This window comes from Odocoileus virginianus, chromosome 8, assembly GCF_023699985.2.
Source record: "Odocoileus virginianus isolate 20LAN1187 ecotype Illinois chromosome 8, Ovbor_1.2, whole genome shotgun sequence".
Lineage (NCBI taxonomy): Eukaryota > Metazoa > Chordata > Mammalia > Artiodactyla > Cervidae > Odocoileus > Odocoileus virginianus.
Genome location: NC_069681.1, coordinates 23,224,578 through 23,239,988, shown reverse-complemented (window position 1 = coordinate 23,239,988; position 15,411 = coordinate 23,224,578).

Sequence of the window (15,411 nt, the reverse complement as noted above, 5' to 3'; positions counted from 1 at the left end):
GAAATGTCTATTCAAGTCATTTGCCCATTATTAAATTCAGTTGTTTGTTTTTATATATTCTAGACACTAGACCCTTATCAGATATAGGATTTAGAAGCATTTTCTCTAGTTCTGTATGCTGTCTTTTCACTTTTCTGATTTTTTTTATATACAAACTTAAATTTGTGATGAAGTCTAATTTATTTTTTTTCTGTTGTGAATTGTGATTTTGATATCATATTTAAGAATCTGCTGCCAAATCCAAGGTCATAAGGATTGTTGAAAACCATCTCTGTATTTTGTTTTACACAAAGCAGAAAGTGAGTTTATCCCAAGGTTTTCAACCTGCAAGCCAAGAAACTCCAGGCTATGGGAGTTCTGAGTTCCTCACAGACCAAAGGGTGTATATAGGGTAAAGAAGTAATTTGACTTTTTCAGCTGATCTTTATTTGGATCAGGGTAGTTGTGTCAGGGGAACAAGGAAGTCCAAAGATAGCATGAACAGTCTTGGTCTTTGAGGATGACTGGCATCCTCTGCTGATTTCCGAGAAGGGTGTAAATTCTTGCAAATTACATTAGATAATGTTTTGGTTTTCTTTAATGCACCTCTGTTGTCCTCCATTTTGTCCCCAGTATAAGTGACATCACTTTAGTTTGGGTTCTACAGGATTTACCCCTATTTTCTTCTAAGAGTTTTATAGTTTTAGCTCTTATATTAGGTCAGTAATCCATTTTGAGTTTATTTTTCTATCTGTTCTGTGGTAGGCATTCCATTTCATTCTTTTGTATGTTGTCCTTGAACCATTTGTTGCAGAGAATGTTCTTATCCTCAATGAATGAACTTGACATCCTTGTCAAAAATCAGTTTGCTATAGATGTATGGGTTTGTTTCTGGACTGTTAATTCTTCTCTATTGTTCTATATGTCTGTCCTATGCCAGTACCACACTGTAGTTTTATACTAAGTTTTGAAATTGGGAAGTGTAAGTGCTCCAGTTTTGTTCTTCTTTTACAATATGGTTTTGGCTATTCAGGCCCCTTGCAATTTTATATGAGTTTGAGATCAGCTTTTTTGTTTGTGCAAAAAAAAAAGCAACTGGGATTTTGATAGGGATTGAATTAGGCATTGAAATAGTAGGTCTCTTTGACAATTGTTATCTTAAAACATTAAGTAAAAAAAAAAAAAAAAGTCCTCAAATCTGTGAACGTGATGTCTTTCCATTTATTTTGATCCTTTTTAATTTTTTTTGCAATATTTGTAGTTTCCAGGGTACAAGCTTTCATCTCTTTAGATAATTTATTCCTATATATTTCTTTTCATTTTTGAATGCTATCTTCGTCTGCTCAGGGTCGCTGTAGCAAAATGCCACAGGCTGGGTGCCATAAACAATAGAAATTTCTTTCTCACAGTTCTGCTTGGGAAGTTCAAATGTCAAGATGCTGACAGACTTGGTTTCTGGTGAGAGTTCTCTTCCTGGCTTGTAGAAAGCTGTCTTCTCCTCACGTGACGGTGAAGGAGAGAAAGGGAGCCTTGGTAACTCTTCTTGAAAGGGTACTAGGCCCTCTCTCCAAAAACAATCCCACTGCAGAATAGGGCTTCAACATCTGAACTTTGGGGAACACAACTTAGTCTATAGTGGTTGTTCAGTGATGTCTCACTCTTCGTGATCCCATGGACTGCAGCACGCCAGGCTTCCCTCTCCTTCATCATCTCCCAGAGTTTGCTCAAACTCATGTCCATTGAGTCAATGAAGCCATCCAACCATCTCATCCTCTGTTGCCCCCTTCTCCTCCTGCCCTCAATCTTTTCCAGTATCAGGATCTTTTCCAGCGAGTGTTTGTGATGGACAGGGAGGCCTGGCGTGCTGCGATTCATGGGATCGCAAAGAGTCAGACACGACTGAGCGACTGAACTGAAACTGAACTGCTCTTCGCACCAGTCACCAAACTATAGTAAATTCAGTTATAAATAAAATCATTACTGAATTTTCTTTTCAGATTATTCATTGTTGATGTATTAAAAAAGAATGGATTTTTGAGTATTGATTTTGCACTCTGAAAACTTGCCACATTTGTTTATTAGTGCTAATAGTTGTATGTGGTGTGTGTGTATGTGTTCTTTAATACTTTTAATATATGGAATCATGTCATCTGTTCAAAATTGGTCAAGTTTTACTTATTCCTTACAATTGGGGTGCCTTTTATTTCCTTTCCTTGCCCAATTGCTCTGGCTAGTCATCCCTTCATTTTAAAGAATTGGTTCATGCAATTGTAGAGGCTGGCAGGTGTGAAATCTATAAGGCAAGCTGGTAGGATGAAAATACCAGATCTCTGTTGTTTTAACAAGACCTGCCCTCAGGGGAAACTAGTTAACCAGAGCCTAATCTGCTGGAGTTTTATCCCCTGGAGAAGGGAATGGCAACCCACTCCAGTATTCTTGCCTGGAAAATCCCATGGACAGAGGAGCCTGGCGGGCTGCAGTCATGGGGTCAAAAAAGATTCAGACATGACTTAGTGACTAAACAAGAAGCTGAAGGAAATACCTGAATCCAATCTACTGTAGCTGTCTTCTCTCACCTATGGGCAGGGGAGTCTGAGAAACACTTGGGAAGTTTGAAAAACACTTCAGGGACACAGACGCACTAAAAGACCGAGACCTAATCAAAGGACTGTAGACTGCTTCCTCTCCCCGAACCTCACCACCACATAACTAACAGCTTATTTACAGCAGTTCCTTTATCCACTACATAATTTCTGGCTATCAAGAAAAATTACTGGGCATATTGAAAGGTCAAAAATACAGTTTAAAGAAACAGAACAAGTACCACAACCAGATGTGGCATGGGTGTTGGAATTATCAGACTGGCAATGTTAAAACTATGATTAATGAGGTACAAACTGTTATGGATAAAATAAGCTACAAGAATATATTGAACAACACTGGGATATAGCCAATATTTTATAATAACTATAAATGAAGTATAACCTTTAAAAATAGTGAATCACTGTATTGTATACATGTGACTAATATAATGCACAACACATAAACTATACTTCAATAAATAAAACTATGATTTATATGCTAAGAACTCTAAGGGATAGATAACATGCCAAATCTGATAGGTAATGTGTGCAGAGATATGAAAATCCTAAGAAAGAACTAAAAAGAAATGGTAGAGATAAAAAAAAATGCAACAGAGATGAAGCATTCCTTTGATGGACGTATTATACACTGGATATGGCTGAGGAAATAATAACTAATGGTTTCCATTAGTGGAAGAGTGAAAGGGAACTTTATAAGGAATGGATCAGGCTGACAACACTTAATCAATCTTTGCAATACCAAAGGTGAGCTGGTCAAGTACTATATGCCTCTTGACGTAGGGTACTTCATACTATTACTGTTTATGAAATATCTTCACAAAAAGAGAAATTGAAACTGAACTGAATCAAGCCCCTAGGTCTAACTTATTAGTACACCAGAAAAAAAGAGGCACAGGGTAACAGGTTAAAGTGACAGCATGCTAATACAGTCTGCCCAATGCATAGTATAGTAAACTGTAGGAAAATTGGATGTGAATTGGCTATGTGATTAATACTAAGGGATTACTGTTAACTGTTACAGGCTGAATTGTGCCATCCCCCAAATTAATATATTGAAGCACTAATGCCTGGTATCTCACAATCACATTGTGAAGATAGGGCTTTTAAATTAAATGAGGTTGTTAGGGCGGGCCCTAATCCAGCATGACTGCCAGCACACAGAGAACAGACCTTCTGAGGGTACATCAACAAGGGGCTGTTTGCACGCCAATCAGAGAGGCCAGAGAGGAAACCAGACCTGCTCTCCCCTTGATCTGGGATTTCAGCCTCCAGATGCTGAAAAAATTAACTCCTGTTGTTTAAATCTCCTGGCCTGCAATATGTTGTTGTGGCAGCTGTGGCAAACTAATACAATGACATTAGGTGGAATAGGGATTTTTTTCATTATGAAAATAAGAAAAAATGGACTTTATTTATTAGAGATACAAAATGTAGCATTTACAAGTAATTAAGTAAATAAAAGGAAAAAATAAAATTCTGTTTGAATTTTAAATCCTTTTTACATTAATAAGCCAAGTATAATCTGCTTATACACAAACCCAATTATCTGTATATTTTATATTCCTTGAAAAAAAAGGAGGCAGCTTCAAATCTGTACTAAATGTTTAATATGTCCAAAAAATGTATTTCAGAGCTTAAGCTTGGTAGATAAGTGGTTGTCTAGAACAGTGCCTTAAAATTATTATTAATCTTTTAGGCTTAATTAAATAAAAACATTAATAAGATCGGGAGGTAATAAAATAAGATTTGTCATATAAAAAATCCAGTACTGTAAGATTTTTATTTAACCTCTAGCTCCTAGATCTGATAGCTTTTTTCTCACATTGAAAATATTGGTCCCCAGCTGCATCAAAATCGTGATTGTTTTATCCCACATAACATTTCCTGCCATCTCAGAATGACAACAGGAATGCTTACCATCAACAGTATGATCTCTGGGACATTTAAAGATTTTTATTGAAGGTTTTTTGACCTTAGATTGTATACTACTAGGAATATATATACAAATTATGAGTTTTTAAAGTTGTTTAAAATAATTTCTCTCTGATTGTCTCTGTCAACAACTTGATACACAGAGGTGTTTGTTTTTGCTTTTAGAAATTGAAACCTTTTTTGTTCTTAAGAATTATTTTATAGTTTACTTTTATAAGTATTTAAAGTAATCATATAGTTTCAAATCAAATCTACAAAATAAAATTGAAGTCAGAAATTTTAGTTTCCATTCCAGTTTTTCATTCTGTTCGTCCTTCCCTCAATTGGTAACCCTTATGTTTTAGTTTTCTGCTTTATTATGCTATTTTAACATATTATACAGTATAAGAGATACAGGGGACTTCCCTGGCAGTGCAGTGGTTGAGACTTCACTTTCCAGTGTAGAGGGTGCGCATTCCATCCCTGGTCAGAGAGCTGAGATCCCACATGCCTTATGACCAAAAAAAAAAAAAAAACAAAAACAAAAAACAAACCAACAAACATAGCACAGAAGGAATATTGTAACAAACTCAATAAAGACTTTAAAAATTGTCCACATCAAAAAAAGGTAATAAATATAGAGAAATACTTATATCTCCTGTTACTAATACTAATGAAAACTGGTAAATAAATAGAATTAAGCATTTATCCTATTTTTATAATTGACTGTACCTCAAGGGATCCAATTAATTCATGAGCGGATATTTCCTTTTAATGAAGCACAAAGGCTGATAAATGAAGAAGGACTGGTAGGATCAGATTTTTACCATGTTAAGATCATTGGGGTGCATGTATCTTTTTGAATGAGAGTTTTCATCTTTTCTGAATATATGCTCAGAAGTGGGATTGCTGGATCGTATGGTGACTCTATTTTTATTTTTTAAGGAACCCGCAAAGATACACATTTTAAAAAAGGCTTTAACCTCCAAGCTTTTAATCTCCTCCCTCCCCCAGCCATCCATTTGAAATGCAGTCATCAAGGAAGATAGGGTCCCATCTCGCATGGTCTGCTGGAAGAGTAGGATGATGCCTGCTGGGAGTTAGCAAGGCTGCCTAGCTCCAGATTGTAAAATATCCACCATCATGAGGATAAAAGGAGATGCACTCTTCCTTTGGGTAAGGCCAGTTAACACAAGTGATCAGCAAAGTCCTCACCCCAGCTCTTGAAACCTTTCATGCTATAAACTTCCATATTTCAAAGGATTGAAAAGAATCAACAGTCAAAAGAGTGAAAAGGCAATCATGGGCTGAAAGAAACTATTGCAGATCACATATCTGTTGTGGTGTTAATATCTGGAATACATTATGAACTCCTACAACTTAACAACAAAAAACCCCAAACAACTTAATTGCAAAATGGCCAAAGGAGGAGCTTCAGGTTTTGGTGAATGCATCCGCGCGCCAGGAGGGTGTGGCCACGTTGGTTCCCTGGGGACAAAAGCTCCTGGGCCTAGAACCCTTCTGTACTCCAACCTGTGTACCTCTTCATCTGGCTGTTCTTCTGTATCCTTTACAATATCCTTCACAGTGAACGGGTTATGGATCTTTCTACTGATTCCTATACTCTTGTTCTTCTGGATCGTCATTTGTGTCATTTTATCAAGAAAGATTGTTTCAAAGGGCATTTGGAATTATGAGAGTTTATAAGCTATGAAAGGGATTTGTGTGTGTGTGTGTGTGTGTGTGTGGTGGGAAATACAAGAGAATGCTGTTTGGAGAGAACGAGAAAATAAAATGAAGGCGATGGCCGGACTAGTGCCTAAGATGAGTTTGCAATAGTTTCTTAAATTGCCTTTAAAAATATCTGCACTTTATTTCTGTTTTTATAAAAACTGAAACTCAAATGCAGAAAAAACTGTGTGATAGATTGATATATTTTTTCATTACTTGAGAACATGTACTATTGTTTCCGCCTGTATATTTAGCTACTTTGGCTTTGCACCTTTGTACTTCAATCAGTGTAATATTGAAGGAAGGCCGTCTTAGGCTGTATTGAAGACTCAGCCATGTTTACTTTTTTATTGACTGCACTGAAACGAAGCACATCTTGGCAGAGAAATCATATTGCCTGCCACCGTGTGAAGTACCCACTGCCCATGGGCGTAATTGTCTGTCAACCCTATAGAGATCTGTACATTTATTTGGAAGACCTGCTAATGATAAAGAAGAACCTGGAGAAAACACTGAAAACAAATATACTTCTGTTATCACTGATCTCAGCATCCATTGTGGCTAGTTCCATGATAGACAACAAAGGAAAACATTTTATGACAAGTGGCAACATTTCTGACTGATTTTTAGCTATATCCTTAAGAGGGAATAGATGTGTGTAACCTGTAATTATCCAGCTGTTACTCTGAATGTGTATGATACTCAGTAGCTCATATCCTGATATACTACATTTTAAAGTTTTAAATGATGTCATAAAGACTATACTTGTATATACCCCTACAGAGCCAACACTCTTGTCATAAATACTGCTGTGAGCTCTAATAACCAGCTATGTGTTAGGCAAATACATTTAGGTTTAGAAAATAGCAAATTATTGGCCATTTGCTATATAAATATATATATATATATTGAGGGAATTTACAAACACTCCAAGTTCATACGTGCTATGAAAAAATTTTATTTATCATTGAATTATTACTTGACCTTTTAAAATCATTATTTGGCTCCCTTAGACAGTTTACCTAATATGGACAAGTACTTTCCTCCCAAGAGGGAGTAGTTTTACTAGCATGTGCCTCAGAGAATCAGAAATATACTTTTAATTGTTTCTTTAGTGTTGATAGCTTTTTTCAACTGTTAAGAGGACTAATCATCTTATGTAAATACCAATCCAGTGAAATAATATGATATTTGTATTCAAAGAAATTAATAGCTACTTCAATTTCTGTTCTATAACTCAAATTGCAGTAAGAAACTAGGAAAAAATGGGCAAAGGACTTGAATAGATATTTCTCTAAAGATATACAGCAAGCATATGAAAAGTAGTTCAGCATCACTAATCATTAGGGAAATGCAAGTAAAAGCCACAATAAAATACTACCTCACATTCCTTGGGATGGCTATTACCGCCAACCCCCTGCCAAAAAAAAAAAAAAAAAAAATCAAAATTATAAGTACTGGCAAGGATGTGAAGAAATCAGAAGCTGTGGACTTTGAGGGTAGGCACGTGAAATGGTGCAGATGTGCTGGAAAACAATATTGCATGCCCAGTTGCGTCCAACTCTTTGCAACCGTATGGACTGTAGCCCCCCAGGCTCCTCTGTCCATTGGATTTTCCAGGCAACAATACTGGAGTGGGTTGCCATTTCTTCCTCTAGGGGATCTTCCCGTCCCAGGGATTGAACCTGTGTCTCCTGCATCTCCTGCATTGCAGGTGGATTCTTTACTGCTGAACCATCAGGGAAGCCCAAAAAAAACAGAATTGTGGTTCCTAGAAAAGTTCAACGTGGAATTATCATGTGATCCAGCAATTTCACTTCTAGGTATATTCCCCCAAAGAACTGAAAGCAGAGACTGTACACCAGTACTTATAGTAACATTATTCACAGTAGTCAAAAGGTGGAAACAACCCAATATCCATCAACAGATAAATTCATAAACCATGGTGTATATATTCAACAGAATATTCTTCAGCCTTAGAAAGGAATAAAATTTTGACACACACTATAAGATGGATGAACCTTGATAACATTATACGAAGTGAAATAAGCCGAACACAAAAGGACAATAATTGTATGATTCCTTCTAATGAGATACCTAAAATAGTTAAATTCTATTTAACTATGTATAGAGACAGAAAATAGAATAGTTTATTAGGGACTGTGGGATGGAAGGAATGGGAAATTATTTAATGGGTATTGAGTTTCATTCTAGAGGATGAAAATGTTCTAGAAATAGATAATTCTGATGCACAACAACTGTGAATGTACTCAGTGCCACTGAATTATATATTTAAAAATAGGTTACAGTAGTAAATGTGTATTTTACTATAATGAAAAATGTTTGAAAGCCACCAAAATAACTCTCTGATTCTTTGTTTCAGTAGAGATGAGTTCAGACTGTGCTCTGATCTCTTGTAACTATATAGACAGCCTTGAGTAAAGTCTTCCTAACCTTTTTAACTTTGTTGGGGCAGTTTTTGCTTTGACAGTTTGTAGTTCTGACATTGCCTTGTATGTTCCATGCACTATGTATAGTTGTTTGAGCACACATCTGTTTCTATGCGGCATTTTAAGCCCGGTGAGGTCAGGAACCATGCTGTGTTCATGTTTTCATCATCCAGAATGCACATTCTGGTGTCCTTAAAAATTAGAGCCTCAAAACATTTTTCTGAATACAATTTCAATTGTTTCTGTTGTACATGGAGAATTTTCTTATATACAGGTGACATCTTGTGGCACCAAATGGAATTGCGAATACTCTATCAGTATTTTTCGCGAACAAATTGTTCTCTTTTAAAAAATCTGGATCTTATATATCTTTTGAAAAGTTTACCCCAAGTAAGCATTGTGCATTTGGGGTAAAAGGATAATGGTATTGTTAAAGGATGCTTTTGTTCCATGGCTGGAGCCTACCTGGGACAGTTCACAGCCCCAACCAGGTCGGGAAAGTCATCACATTTTTAAGAAAGTCCCTAAGTAATAATGATTAATTCAAGAATGAGAGTCATTCATTGTAATTTAGAAACCCTTCTAATGGTTCTCAAGTTTCATGGCATTAGTTTCTCCCATAGAAGGGTTTCTAAATTACAATGAATGACTCTCATTCTTGAATTATTATCTCAGTGAGGCCATAAAGACTACATTTTATAGATTTGGCATGAAGATTCCATAGCATGTTCAGTTCTCATTGGCACAGGAAAAGCCATAGTTTTTTTTTTTTTTTTTTACCTGGCACTGAGGGGAGTGTCTCACTTTCTCCCAAGGAAAGATAAGGAAAGAAAGCAAAGGCAAAAAAACAGCAAGAATGGAAAGAAGAGTTCCACAGCAGTCCCCACTGTAGAATTTGACTTTCTGTCTCTGCCCCTCTTTTCCTTTCCTCAGGCAAGCATATTTGAACCAGTCTAACTCTGAACATCTCAAGGACTTGATCTGGTTCATGCTTGCATCTCTAATGCCTACTGAAATCTGAGTATCTACTGTTCGTTCATTCATTCATTCATTCATTCAATAAGTATTTACCGAGAACCTGTAATCTACCAGGCAAGGTTCTAGCTGCTGTCGATGTTGTGTGTGTATGTTAGTCACTCAGTCATGTCTGACTCTTTGCAATCCCATTGACTGTAGCTCTCCGTGCTCCTCAGTCCATGGAATTCTCCAGGCTAGAATACGGGAGTGGGTTGTCATGCCTTCCTCCAGGGGATCTTCCCCACCCGGGGATCAAACCCATGTCTTATAAGGCTCCTGCATTGGCAGGTGGGTTCTTTACCACTAGCACCACCTGGGAAACCCAATATGTCTCTTAAGATCCATTTAATCTATGAAGTTCTCTCTGTTTTTTCATGTTCTTTGTTTTTAAAAAAAGAAAATGGACTGGGCCTTTTGTGAGGTAGAATTTCTGTTTCTAAATTAATATTGTTTAACATGTTTATCTTCTGTTTATTTCCCCTAGCCTGGCTATTAGATTAGATCTGAGTCTAGATCAGATTCAAGTTTGAGTTTTTTCACAACTATTTCATGGATGTGTTTGTATTTTGCCTGTTACATTACGTTAATGAGAGACTGTAATGTCCGACTGTCTCTCTTCCTGATGTCAAGATTGTTCAATAGATTCGGGTATTGAATTAATTCAGTTTAGCCACTAGAGGTCAGGACTTTATTTTAAAAATAAGTGCTTCATGAAGGATCTAGACTTAAGTTTTATAAAAGACTGAAAAAAATTATGTTTATAAGGTGTCATCTTTAAGAATTCATGGGTAAATTTTTTTGGCTGAAATATAACTGTCACTTTAAAAGGTTGAATACTTTTTTTTGCAATATAATTTTTCTGTGTTTAACCATTATTACTATGCTAAACTTTTTGTTTCTTAGATTTAAATACGCCTTTACCCTAGAAGTTCAAGTCACTTTATATACTGCTTTAACTCAATATAGTACTCTGGGTAAAATGGAAAAACAGGAAATATAGGACAGAAGGAAAAATACTGGTGAAACCAAACGTGGAATAAAGAGCACTGAGCAGTGGAGGAGAGGAAGAAGTAAGTTTATGTTGTCCGTGTCTGCAGTGGCAGCCCAAGACTGCTTCCTCTCTGGGGCAGGCTGTTTCCCAGTGCTATCTGCAGCACTACATATGAAACATGCCTTGCTATGGGTAGCTTTGTGGGTCCAAAGAAGTTCCTCAGTTTATCATCTTAAGAGTTTTGTTTGGGGTTGCTGCTATGCATTGTCTGTGTTCTTCACAAGTGGGATAAATTTAACTTAGCAGTGTACCTGTTATGATGAGTATGATAACAGCAGTACATTGTTAGAACCACATCTTTTCTCCAGTGAGCAATCTTACAGGGATAGAAAAGCATGGACTAACCCGGAGGGCTCAGGGCTTAGATTCTGGCTCTTCTTCATTATGGCATCTTGTACCATGACCACCTTGAGCTTCTGTTTACCTGTATGTAAAGCAGGACCAATGAGTCCTAGAGCTGCTTGGGTGGTTGCACGGACTGGCTTTTCATCTTATTTCATTGGCTGCTTCTGTTCAATTTCCCTTGCTGGATCCTTGTAGAGTCCCAGCCTCATTTCTTTCTTTTTTTGTGGTCACACCACATGGGGGATCTTAGTGCTTCCTGCAGTGGAAGCTCAGAGTCTTAATCACTGGACTGCCTGGGAAGTTCCCTCATTTCTTTTTATTGTTGAATATTTCATCTTACAGATCTATTACATTATTTATTAACCAGTTAGGGTAATTTGGTTTGTTTTCATGTTTTGGTTATTCTGATGAATGTTGTTATAAACACATAGGTATAAGTTTTATGGTGTACATGTTTCCCCCTCCCTTGGGAATTTATCCAGGGATAGGATTATTAAGTAATTTGATAACTCTGTATTTAACCTCTTTAAGTAAGTAAGTGTTAGTCACTCGGTCGTGTTGACTCATCGCAACCCCAGGAACTGTAGCCCACCAGGCTCCTCTGTCTATGGAATTCTCCAGGCAAGAATACTGGAGTGGGTTGCCATTCCCTTCTCTGAGGGATCTTCCCCGCCCAGGAATCAAACCCAGTCTCCCATATTGTGGGCATATTCTTTAGGGAATGCCAGATTCCTGTGTTGAAGCCCCCTCACTGTGGCTAGATTTGGAGTGAGGAAGTAATTGAGGTTAAGTGAGGCTGTGGTGGAGCCCTGATCTGATGGGATTTATGTTCTTATAACAGGAGTCACAGGGAGCTCTCTCTCCATCTTCCCTCTCACCTCTGAAGACCCAGGGAGAAGCTGTCCATCTGTAAGTCAGAGGAGAGCTGTACCCAGAAACTGAAGTGGCTGCACCTTGATCTTGGACTTCCTAGCATGCAGATCTGTGAGAAAACAGACGTCTGTTGCCTTTAAAAAGTTTATTTTTAATTTCTATTGTTTAAACCACTGAATCTGTGGTATTTTTATGGCATCCCAAGGTGACTAATGCTTCCCTTGTGGCTCAGCTGGTAAAGAATCTGCCTGCAATGTGGAAGACCTGGGTTCAATCCCTGGGTTGGGAGGATCCCCTGGAGAAGGGAGAGGCTACCCACTCCAGTATTCTGGCCTGGAGAATTCCATGGACTGTATAGTCCATGGGGTCTCAAAGAGCTGGACACAACTGAGCAACTTTCACTTCACAAGGTGACTAAGACAAGTGATGCTCCTACCATGAATCAGTCTTTTTTGTCCTTGTATTTGTGATGCAGTGATATAATTTAGTTAAGTATTATGTAATGCGTGAAATAATGAGTAGGAAAAGTTATTTTTCTGAAAAATAAATAGATCTTTGGAAAGACATGATGAAGGCACATCTCTAAAGAAAAAGCGTTGATTTAGGTTATCTGTTTCTGAAAATGCATTGTTAATAGTAAAGTTCTCAGAAAATATGTTATCGTCAGTTCTGGAAGGAATCTGTCATACTGAGTTCTCTTCACTAACCTAAATTTGCATTCTACTCCCATAGAGCAATTTCAACCACAGCACGTTACGTGGCTCCACCAGATTCGAAGCAGGGGGTGGCTCAGATGGTAAAGACTCTGCCTGCAGTGCGGGAGACCGGGGTTCAATCCCTGGGTTAGGACGATCCCCTGGTGGGGGGGCACAGCAACCCACTCCAGTGTTCTTGCCTGGAGAATCCCCGTGGACAGAGGAGCCTGGCAGACTACAAACAGTCCGTGGTGTCGAAAAGAGTTAGACACCGCTGAGCAACTAAGCACAACACACATAATGAACTAAAATAGACCATAATCTGGGTGGCAGAAACCTAGAGCCAAAGTTACCGAGTGTACCTAACTCCTAGGAAAATAGTGAAATGAGCTTGAGTCAGGAACTACGGAGCCAGTACAGGAGTTGTAAATGCTGCGAAGAAAATAGCATTTCTAGAGTTGGCTTCTAGAAACAGGAAGGATTAGCAGCACAGAAAATTGCCCTGAGGCTCCTCTATTTTATTTTTTTTTTCCATTTATTTTTATTAGTTGGAGGCTAATTACTTTACAATATTGTAGTGGTTTTTGCCATACATGGACATGAATCAGCCATGGATTTACATGTGTTCCCCATCCTGATCCCCCCTCCCACCTCCCTCCCCCCCATCCCTCTGGGTCTTCCCAGCGCACCAGCCCCGAGCACTTGTCTCCTGCATCCAACCTGGCTAGTGATCTGTTTCACCGTAGATAATATACATGTTTTGATGCTGTTCTCTCAAAACATCCCACCCTTGCCTTCAACCACAGAGTCCAAAAGTCTGTTCTGTACATCTGTGTCTCTTTTTCCATTTTTCATATAGGGTTATGGTTACCATTTTTCTAAATTCCATATATATGTGTTAGTATACTGTAATGGTCTTTATCTTTCTGGCTTACTTCACTCTGTGTTATGGGCTCCAGTTTCATCCACCTCATTAGAACTGATTCAAATGAATTCTTTTTAATGGCTGAGTAATATTTCATGGTGTATATGTACCACAGCTTCCTTATCCATTCGTCTGCTGATGGGCATCTAGGTTGCTTCCAAGTCCTGGCTATTATAAACAGTGCTGCGATGAACATTGGGGTGCACGTGTCTCTTTCAGATCTGGTTTCTTTGGTGTGTGTGCCCAGAAGTGGGATTGCTGGGTCATATGGCAGTTCTATTTCCAGTTTTTTCCACACTGTTCTCCATAGCGGCTGTACTAGTTTGCATTCCCACCAACAGTGTAAGAGGGTTCCCTTTTCTCCACACCCTCTCCAGCATTTATTGCTTGTAGACTTTTGGATAGCAGCCGTTCTGACTGGCGTGTAATGGTACCTCATTGAGGTTTTGATTTGCATTTCTGTGATGATGAGTGATGTTGAGCATCTTTTCATGTGTTTGTTGGCCATCTGTATGTCTTCCTTGGAGAAATGTCTGTTTAGTTCTTTGGCCCATTTTTTGATTGGGTCATTTATTTTTCTGGAATTGAGGTGCAGGAGTTGCTTGTATATTTTTGAGATTAATCCTTTGTCTGTTGCTTCATTTGCTATTATTTTCTCCGATTCTGAAGGCTGTCTTCACCTTGCTTATAGTTTCCTTTGTTGAGGCTCCTCTATTAAAAAAAATTTTTTTTAATTTATTTATTTTTAGTTGGAGGGTAGTTGCTTTACAGTACTGTGTTGGTTTCTGCCATATATTAACATGATTCAGCCATAGGAATATATACGTCCCCTGCCCTCTTGAACCTCCCTCCCACCTGCCACCCATCCCACCCTGCTAGGTTGTCACAGAGTACAGGATCTGAGTTCCCTGCATTATACAGCACATTCCCACTGGCTATCTATTTTACATATGGTAATGTCTATGTTTCCATGCTACTCTCTCTTATCGTCCCAGCCTCTCCTTCCCCTACTGTGTCCACAAGCCTGTTCTCTATGTCTGCATCTCCATTGCTGCCCTGCAGGTGGATTTGTCAGTACTATCCTTCTTGCCAGGTCTCTTAACTTGGGAAAGCAGCTCTGCCCCAGAACATCTTATCCCTACTCCTTGGCACATTTTGATTAGTGACAGATGAACTAATAGTTATAAATTTGTCAAAAAAGTTATTTGGTATTGAGATAAAAACAGCTCCTGGAACACCGAAGGTAGTGAGATACCAGATTACTCAATGTGCACAAATAGACTCCCCCCCGCCCCATTTCTGCAGGCTTCCTAGTTCCCAGAAAGTAAAACTAAACTGGTATTTTCTCTTTCAAGTAACTTTTTCACAAAAAAGCTCGAATTCTGGATACAGTTTATTTTGTTAATGATTTTGAAATTTATAAAATATTGAGCTTTTAATTTTAATATTTGCACCATAGTTTAAAACAGTGTTACACATAGCAATGTAAGTTCATTAATGTTATTTCTATAATTAATTCAATGAACAACTATTTAGACAGCACTATTATGTACCAGAAGTTGTACTGTAGGCCTAAGGATGAAAAAGGGATCTTCTGTTTTAAAGAATCAACTGTGATAAAATTCTGAATGTATATGGTAGAATTGATCCATTCATATAGGGATGTGAACAAAAAAGAAGACGTTTTCTTTGGAAAATATGGGAACGTTCTTTCTCTGACTACATGAAAACCAGGAGTGTTTACTGTAACAAAGCTGGGGGCTCATGAACCAAGTATTAAAAAAAATACACCAAGTCTATTAAGAAGATGGTTGGGGGAGGTTGACTCTTA